Source organism: Equus caballus, chromosome 17, assembly GCF_041296265.1.
Source record: "Equus caballus isolate H_3958 breed thoroughbred chromosome 17, TB-T2T, whole genome shotgun sequence".
In the NCBI taxonomy this organism is placed as follows: domain Eukaryota; kingdom Metazoa; phylum Chordata; class Mammalia; order Perissodactyla; family Equidae; genus Equus; species Equus caballus.
Window position 1 is genome coordinate 21,496,366 of NC_091700.1, and position 9,879 is coordinate 21,506,244.

General features: G+C 41.2%; 1 long non-coding RNA gene across 1 annotated transcript; it reads right to left on the bottom strand.

Annotated features, from left to right (window-relative positions):
• Positions 1 to 294: 294 nt before the first annotated feature.
• LOC138918446 (uncharacterized) lies at positions 295 to 9,401 on the bottom strand. The gene is made up of 3 exons (XR_011427855.1): positions 9,309 to 9,401; positions 8,497 to 8,615; positions 295 to 548 (listed from the first exon to the last, which is right to left on the bottom strand). It is a non-coding gene; the product is annotated as an uncharacterized lncRNA (long non-coding RNA).
• Between the last annotated feature and the right edge of the window lie 478 nt (positions 9,402 to 9,879).

Genomic DNA, 9,879 nt, shown 5'->3' on the forward strand with positions numbered 1-9,879 from the left:
GGTGTTTAGATATTAACCACCCTTTTTGCATGATGGCAATAATGTCTATGAAGTGAGATAGAACGTACTTGCCAACTGCGAATCAATAGAAATGTGAGGGACCAGGAGCATCCGGACCCCTCCAGGCCTAGGGCCCTTCAGTTGCCACGCATCACTGGGCCCATTCCAGACTCTAGTCTCCCCAGGCCTATCCTAATCTAGCTGAGCACCCTGCAGTGACCGAGAAAAATCCCCTCAACCCAAGAGAGCCTCCAAACTTAGCAGCAACTACAATTAACACAAACATTAAGCCACTCTGAGCTTGGAACGCTCCCGCCTTTCCCAGCGTGCTTGGTTGTATTCGGGGCTCTCCAGCACCCCTCCCTGATAGGCTAGAACCTGCTTCCGATGTAATGGGGGCGCTATGTTCATCTTCAACAAGTGCCAGAGCACAAGGCGGAAGCCCAGCGCCTCGGAGGAGCCCCTTTAAAGCTGACTGCCTGGGTCGACTGCAGCCTCCGCCCCTTCCGAGCCGGATGACCTTGAACATGTTGGTCCTGATTCCTCATCTGAAAAATTCAATAATAATTACACTTTCTTTGTAAGGTTTTTGTGAGCATTGAGTGGGCTAACAATAATTTTCTAGATTAGAAAAATGCGGAGTACACAGTAAGCATTCAACATGTTTGCTCCTATTAGTGGAAGTATCAGATTCGATTCGTAAGAATTCTTGGTTTTGAGGAAACTAACTCAAACTAGTTCAGGCAAAAAGGGAAAAATGTGGCTTAGGAATTAATAAAACCAGGGCTTGAAATGCCACAAGGACTCTGATTCTTGTCTCTGTTTTTCTCTTTGGCCGGTTTTGTTCTCTGCACTGGAGGCAGTGAATGACAGACTCTCCCCAGCTGGGCTCCCGGGCGGGCTCGGGCCCCCTCTGTCCAATCACGGGGGACAGGGCACGGGATGAGAGGGAGGTGGCAGCTCGTGGTCAAACTTGAAATAAAGGAGCGCCCTGGAGAAGACCGGGTACTACTCCTGCGCAGACGAAAGAGGCGTCAATTACCACTGTCACCGCCGTCTTCTGCAAAAGCACCTTAGCGAATTCGACCGCTTCCCTTACAGAAGGCTTTCCTCATTCATTCGTCCTCACCTTTGTTTATGCAATGAATATTTAATTCCGTGTCTATTAGGTGCCAGGCACCGTGCTTTGAGGCAGAATCATAGAGATGAAAAAGACACAGCCACTTAAAATTCTGGACTTTCTTTTATCCTTACAGCCAACTCTTCAGCTAAAACAAATAAATCCATTTGTTAACAAAGAGACATCGCTTCTGCCCAAGGTTGGCTCCTGGCCTGCTCCCTCTGAAATGATGAGGAAAACAGCTGTTGCTCCACAGAAGCCTCCTTGTCAAGGAAATGGCGACGTCTGGTGGCCCAGGAACAGCTGCCTCCAGTCACGGGGTGACAGAATTCGGTGAATCCTTCCGCAAATGACGACCGGGCAAGTGTTGGTATAACTTCAGCATGAATGAGTGTTTGGAATGCGGAGAAGAGCAGGAGATGAGAACGTGGAGTTTGGCTCTGTGACGCACAAACAGCTGCAGAATCCCCTGGAGCCCAGAGAGAAGCCATGCGACAGGCCAGGCCAGGAAAGCCAGCGTGAGGCCACCCCGGCCCCCCTTCCACACAACTGCCCTGAGTTCATCCTGGCATGCTTCCCTCCCCCACCGCAGTCTTCTCCACACTATTTATTCCTTTAGCAAATATTTCTTGCCATCTCCCCCTATGAATTGTATGCTTACGTTCCCCAAAATTCATATGTTGAGGCCCTAGCTCCAATGTGATGATATTGGAGGGGGCGTCTTTGGGAGGTAGTTAGGTCATGAGGTTGGAGCCCTCGTGATGGGATTAGTGCCCTGATAAGGAGGTACCAGAGAGATGATCTCTCTCTCTACTACATGAAGATGCAGCGAGAAGGCAGCCATCTGCAAACAAGGAAGCCAGCCGTCACCGGGAGCTGACGACCCGACACCCTGGTCTCAGACCTCCAGCTGCAGAACCATGAGAAATGAATGTCTGCTGTGCAAGCCCCCCACTCTATGGAGTTTGTTACCGCAACCTGGGCTGACGGAGACGTGACTCCTAGTGCCAAGGCCTGCACTGGGCTCTGGGAGTAGAAAGAGAAGGAAGAAGGGCCCCTGCCCCAGAGGAGCACAGAGCCTCCTGAGAGAGGGGGGCCACACGCCGGCAGTGACTGTGGTGGGGGCATAATGGGGGTGCATCCTCCAAGTGCTGGGGGGGAGGGGACGGAGGTGGGGGTACAAGGTCTCTGCCTGTGGGACACCTGTGTCAATGAAAGATTGTTCGATATTCTCAAGTGTGGCTTCTGTGCACCAAAATATTACTAAGAGGTGATTTTCATTTTAAAACATTAATATTTATCTTACAAAAGTTACAAATTTTACAATCTAATTTTTCCTTTAGTTTTTAATCTAACTTACAAATCTTATTATTTCATAAAATTAATAGCATGACTCTAGCAAATTTTAGCAACCTCTACTAAGGAAACCTTTACAACTTAATTAGATTGCCATAAATAGTTCAAACTTATTTATAAATGTAAAATCTTCACTTTACTCTTAAGTGCTACAATTAGTAAATAAAATTTTCTTGAGTACTCTAATAGCTCCTATAGATCTAACACACATTAATGTAATGATTCTTCAGTTGTCTTAAATGTATATCATTTTAGTAAGACTTTAATGTGAAACAGCAAGTCAAAATGAGTTATTCAATGACATTTTTTTTTCCTTTTTGCTTATAGGCGGTTTTTTTTTTTGAGTTCGTAATAGTTTACATCATTGTGAAATCTCAGTTGTACCTTATTTCTTGTCTGTCACCGCATAAGTGCTCCCCTTCACCCCCTGTGCCCCTGAACCCCCTTCCCCTGGTAACCACTGAACTATTTTCTTTGTTCATGTGTTTGTTCATATTCCACAAATGAGTGAAATCATCTGGTGTTTGTCTTTCTCAGTCTGGCTTATTTCACTTAACATGATTCCCTTCAGGTCCATCCATGTTGTTGCAAATGGGATGAATTTGTCCTTTTTTATGGCTGAGTAGTATTCCATTGTATATATATACCACATCTTCTTTATGCAGTCATTAGTCAATGGGCACTTGGATTGTGTCCATGTCTTGGCTATTGTGAATAGTGCTGCTATGAACATAGAGGTGCATATGTCACTTTGGATTGTTGATTTCAAGTTGTTTGGGTAGATACCCAGTAGTGGGATAGCTGGGTCATAAGGTAGTTCTATTTTTAGTTTTTTGAGGAATCTCCATACTGTTTTCCATATTGGCCACACCAGTTTGCATTCCCACCAGCAGTGTCTGAGGGTTCCCTTCTCTCCACACCCTCTCCAACATTTATTTTTAGTCTTAGTGGTTATAGCCATTTTAACAGGCGTAAAGTGGTATCTTAGTGTAGTTTTGATTTGCATTTCCCTGATGATTAGTGATGTTGAACATCTTTTCATGTGTTTATTGGCCATCTGTATATCTTCTTTCGCAAAATGTCTGTTCATCTCCTCTGCGCATTTTGTGATCGGGTTGTTTGTTTTTTTATTGTTCAGTTGTGTGAGCTCCTTATATATTAGGGAGATTAACCCCTTGTCAGATATATGATTTTCAAATATTTTCTCCCAGTTGGTGGCTTGTCTCTTTGTTTTGATCCTAGTTTCTTTTGCCTTGCAGAAGCTCTGTAGTCTGATAAATTCACACTTGTTTATTTTTTCTTTTGTTTCCCTTGTCTGAGAGGACATGGTGTTTGAAAAGATCCTTTTTAGTTAGATGTCAAATAGTGTACTATCTATATTATCTTCCAAGAGTTTTATAGTTTCAGGACGTATCTTCAAGTCTTTGACCCATTTTAAGTTTATTTTTGTGTATGGCATGAGATAGTGGTCTATCTTCACTCTTTTGCATGTGGCTGTCCAGTTTTCCCAACACCATTTATTGAAGAGACTATCTTTTCTGCATTGTATGTTCTTGGCACCTTTGTCAAAGATTATCTGACCGTAGATGTGTGGTTTTATTTCCGGGCTTTCGGTTCTGCTCCATTGACCTGTGTGCCTGTTTTTGTACCAGTATCATGCTGTTTTGATCACTATGACTTTGTGGTACATTTTGAAGTCAGGGATTGTGATACCTCCAGCTTTGTTCTTTTTTCTCAGGATTGCCTTAGCAATTCAGGGTCTTTGACTGCCCCATATGAATTTTAGCATTCTTTGCTCTATTTCTGTGAAGAATGTCATTGGGATTCTGATGGGGACTGCATTGAATCTGTAGGTTGCTTTGGGTAGTATGGACATTTTAACTATATTTATTCTTCCAATCCATGAGCATGGAATATCTTTCCATATCCTTATGTCATTATCTATTTCTTTCAATAACGTCTTATAGTTTTCATTGTATAAGTCCTTCACCTCCTTGGTTAAATTTAGTCCTAGGTACTTTACTCTTTAAGTTGTGATTGCAAATGGAATTGTACTCTTGAGGTCTCTTTCTGTAAGTTCATTATTGGAGTATAGAAAAGCAATAGATTTTTGTAAGTTGATTCTGTACCCTGCAACTTTACTGTAGTTGTTAATTATTCCTATTAGTTTTCCAAAGGACTTTTGGGGGTTTTCTATGTATAAGGTCATGTCGTATGCAAACAGCAAGAGTTTCACTTCTTCACTCCCTATTTGGATCCTTTTATTCCTTTTTCTTGCCTAATTGCTCTGGCCAAAACCTCCAGTACTATGTTGAATAAGAGTGGTGAGAGTGGGCATCCTTGTCTTGTTGCTGTTCTCAGGGGAATGGTGCTCAATTTTTGCCCATTGAGTACGATGTTGGCTGTGGGTTTGGCATATATGGCCTTTATTATGTTGAGGTAATTTCCTTCTATCCCAATTTTGTTAAAGAGGTTCTATCATAAATAGCTGTTGGAACTTGTCAAATGCTTTCTCTACATCTATTGAGATGATCATGTGGTTTTTATTCCTCAATTTGTTGATGTGGTGTATCACATTGATTGATTTGCGGATGTTGAACCATCTCTGTGTCCCTGGTATGAATCCCACTGATCATGATGTGTGATCCTTTTGATGTATTGCTGAATTCAGGTTGCCAAAATTTTGTTGAGGATTTTTGCATCTATGTTCATCAGCAATATTGGCCTGTAGTTCTCCTTTTTTGTCCTGTCCTTGTCAGGCTTTGGTATCAGAGTGATGTTGGCCTCATAGATAGTGTTAGGAAGTGTTTCACCTTCCTGAATTTTTTGGAATAGCTTGAGAAGGATAGGTATTAAATCCTCTCTGAAAGTTTGGTAGAATTCCCCAGGAAAGCTGTCTGGTCTTGGGGTTTTATTCTTTGGGATGCTTTTGATTGCTGTTTCAATCTCTTTATTCAGATTGTCTGTTTCTTCTTGACTCAGCTTTGAGAGGTTGGGAGTCTAAAATTTATCCTTTTCTTCTAGGTTATCCATTTTGTTGGCATATAGTTTTTCATAGTATTCTCTTATAAACCATTGTATTTCTGTGGAGTCTGTTGTTATTTCTCCTTTTTCATTTCTAATTTTATTTATCTGAGCTTTCTCTCTTTTTTTCTTTGTAAGTTTGTCTAGAGTTTGTCAATTTTATTTATCTTGTCAAAGAACAAGATCTTTGTTTCATTGACCCTTTCTATTGCCTTTTTTCTTTTAATAGCATTTATTTCTGCTGTGATTTTTATTATGTCTCTCCTTCTGCTAACTTTGGGCTTTGTTCTTCTTTTTCTAATTCAGTTATGTGTAATTTGAGATTGCTTATTTGGGATTTTTCTTGTTTGTTAAGGTGTGCCTATATTGCAATGAGTTTTCCTCTTAATACGGCTTTTGCTGCATCCCATATGAGTTGGTATGGCATGTTATCATTTTCATTTGTCTCCAGATATTTTTTGATTTCTCCTTTAATTTCTTCAGTGATCTATTGCTTGTTCAATAGCATGTTGTTTATTCTCCACATCTTTGTCCCTTTCTCAGCTTTTTTCTTGTAATTAATTTCTAGCTTTATAGCATTATGATTAGAAAAGATGCTTGTTATTAGTTCAATTTTTTAAATTTATAGAGTCTTGCCTTTTCCCCAACATGTGGTCTATCCTTCAGAATGTTCCATGCACGCTTGAGAAGAATGTGTATTTGGCTGTTTTGGGATGGAGTGCTCTATATGTGTCTATTAGGTCCAACTGGTTTAGCTTTTCATTTACTTCCACTGTTTCCTTGTTGATTTTCTGTCTGGATGATCTGTCCATTGATGTGACTGGGGTGTTGAGGTCCCCTACTATTATTGTGTTATTTTTAATATCTTCTTTTAGGTTTGTTAATAGTTGCTTTACGAACATTGGTGCTCCTCTGTTGGGTGCATAGATATTTATAAGCATTATTTCTTCTTGATGTAGTGTTCCTTTGATCATTATATACTGCCCCTCTTTGTCTCTCTTTACCTGCCTTAACTTGAAATCTACTTTGTCTGATGTAAGTATTGCAACACCTGCTTTCTTTTGTTTGCCATTAGCTTGGAGTATCATCTTCCACCCCTTCATTCTGAGCCTGTGTTTGTCATTGGAGCTAAGATGTGTTTCCTGGAGGCAGCAAATTTTTGGATCTTGTTCTTTAATCCATCTCGCCACTCTGTGTCTTTTTATTGGAGAGTTCAATCCGTATACAGTGAGGGTGATTATTGATGTATGGGGGCATAACACTGTCATTATATCACTCATTCTCTGTTTTTCCTGCATTTCCTTTGTTTCTCACCCTGTGTGTTTTGGTCTACCCATTTAATTATGTAGTTTTTAATGATATGTTTCTTTGTTTTTTCATTATTTATTTTTTATCCTGTTCTGCTTTTTAGTTTAGTGGCTACCCTTTAGTTTGTATTAAGAATCTCGTGTATAAGATAGTCCATTTTCTGCTGGCCTCTTATTTCCTTAGTCTAAACTGATTCAGTCCCTCTCCCCCTCCCCTCCTAAGTTATTGTTCTCATATCTTATTCCAATTTGTGTTGTGAGTTTGTGGTTAAAGTGACAAGATTGTCATTGTTTTTGGTATTTTCCTTCCCTTTAGCCTAATGCTATAGTTGAATATTTGCTATCCTATTCTGATTCTGTCTAACTATTTATCTCCTTACTCTGCGTTTTGTGTTCCCTTTCTCCATTTTTTTTCTTTTTTCAGGTATGAGGACCTTCTTGAGGATTTCTTGGGGGGGGGTGTCTCATGGCTACAAAGCCCCTTAGCTTTTGTTTGTCTGGGAAAGATTTAATTTCTCCCTCATATCTAAAAGATATTTTTGCTGGATAGAGTATTCTTGGCTGAAGATTCTTGTCTTTTAAAGTTTTGAATATGTTGTTCCATTCTCTCCTAGCTTGTAAGGTTTCTGCAGAGAAATCCACTGAAAGCCTGATAGGGGTTCCTTTGTAGGTTATTTTCTTCTGCCTTGCTGCCCTGAGCATTCTTTCTTTGTTTTTCACTTTTGCCAGTTTTACTAGTATATGCCTTGCAGTAGGTCTTTTTACATTGACAAATCTGGGAGATCTGGAAGCTTCTTCCACACACATTTCCCTCTCATTCCCTAGATTTTGGAAGTTCTCTGCTATTATTTCTTTGAACACCCTTTCTGCTCCATTCTCCTTCTCTTCTCCTTGAATAGCTATAATTCTTATTCTCTCTCCTCCTCTGTCTGGAGCAGTTCAACATGTCTATCTTCGATTATGCTGATTCGCTCCTCTTTGATGTCCACCCGAGCGTTCAGGGCATCTGTATTTTGTTTTCTCTCTTCCATTGTGTCTTTCATCACTAATGTTTCTGATTGATTCATCTTTATAGTTTCTATCTCTTTTGTGAAGTAGCCCCTGAACTCATTGAATTGTTTCTCTACATTTTCTTTTAATTTATTGAGTTTTTTGATGATAGCTATTTTGAATTCTCTGACATTTAGATTACATATTTCTGTACCCTCAGGACTGATTTCTAGGTACTTGTCATTTTCTCTCTGGTGTGGCAATTTAATAAAATTTTTGACACTGCTAGAGGGCATGGCTTTGTTCTTTACCATCCTGGTATTATTTGGTCGCAGTTACTACCTATTACCACTGGGTGGGGGTCAAGAGCTGCGCATTCTGGGCCCTCTGCCTTCAGCCAAGATCCCAGGCACTGGAGCCAGTGCGGGGTGGGTTGGGGGGAGGGGCGCTTTCTTCTGCGTGCTCTTGGGGTTTTCTCACTCTGCCCTTGCTATCTGCTCTCCTGGGGTGTTGGCTTGATAAGGTCACCCCCCATGAAAGCTTTCACCCCAGTAGAGGGCTTGCCTCTAGGCTACAAGGGCCTTGGGGATCCTTGATGTTCCCATGAACAAACGTCCCCTCCTCCATTCCTTCCCTCTTGGAGGCCTCCCACAGTCCCAGATCACGGTCTTTAGGGGAGGGAGCAAAGTTTTCTCTTACCCCATTCCACCTCCTCCAAGGAGGGCTCCAGCCTTTCCATCTTCCATTGTATGGCTGTGTGGGTCTCTCTGATGTTTTTTGTGTTGTGTTTGGATGTCCTCTGTTGGAGCATGAATGTCCTTTTCGTTGTATGGTGGAGGGAAGAGATTACTGGGAAAGCTCACATCACCATGATGCTGACATTACTTGCAATAACATATTTTTAATAGAATCAGAAGGCTAATCCATTGCTCCAATATGCCAATTTCTCTTAAATGTTACAAATATCTAAAATGTCAACGATGCACAATTTATTTATTAACACTAAACTATACATCCTACAAGGTTTATTGATTTCATCCCTTAAATATTTCTGTATTTAATTCACAACTTTCTCAGGATTAAAAGATGCTTACCCACTAAGGAGACAATCACGTAACCCCAACAATTTTGGAGGTAACTTTTCCACTTGCTGAGGGTGCACAACAATAAGAAATATGAGCTGGAGCCTGAGCTCAGAGGCCTCACACATCCAGACCTATTTTTCTGACCTTGACTGCCAGGTTGAGCCATACAAAAATGGACTCTATACCTCATGGAGATGATGTTTCTGGAGCCCACATTCTTGGGCCTAGGTTTGTCTTATCCCCCTATCTAATTCTTTTAATCACTCATCAAAATGTACAAGTGCCTATCAGGATGCTACATCATCTAAGCACATTTTGTGTTTGATATCCTAACTGATTAAGGTTACACCTTCCATGGTCTGACAGAACAAACACTGAGCAGACCTCCTGGAAGGAGGCACCTGGGCTGGGTTTAGTGGTACCTACTCACGCCGTTGCTCTGGTGCCTCATGCCTTCTTGCTTTCTGCTCACTGTGGTGGGCCCAGTGGTATGCCGTAAGGAATTGTGCACATCTCTCCCCAGTCCTGCCTCAGTGACATCACATTGGTAGCTTGAAATCAGCCATGGTGGGAGTGTTTACGCCATCAAAATAGGCAGATGCTACAAACAAGGGCTTTTAGGAAGCTGGCTGTTACACACTTACCAGCACACTGTTGGTGTACCCCAATTAGGCTTGCAACCTCTTTGGTCAATCTCTGTATTCTAGGCCCATCAGTTGATTATTCTCTCCTTCTAACCAAATTTGGTCCATGCCAAGCTGGAGCACTATAGAGCTCTACACTACTTCTCTAGTGGAAAATATTAAACTAATATTAGATAAACTGAGTGATTTAAGATATTAGTGACATGTGTTTACAGGCAAGCTGAGAGAGGAGGCCTCTTCCATGTAATGACAACATCATTATGACTTTTTAAATAGCATTACTCTTTGAGGACCTTCTCTTGTTGTCTTGATATCTAGCTTTCCAAAGTGCTCTCTCCAGTGTCTTTCTGGTC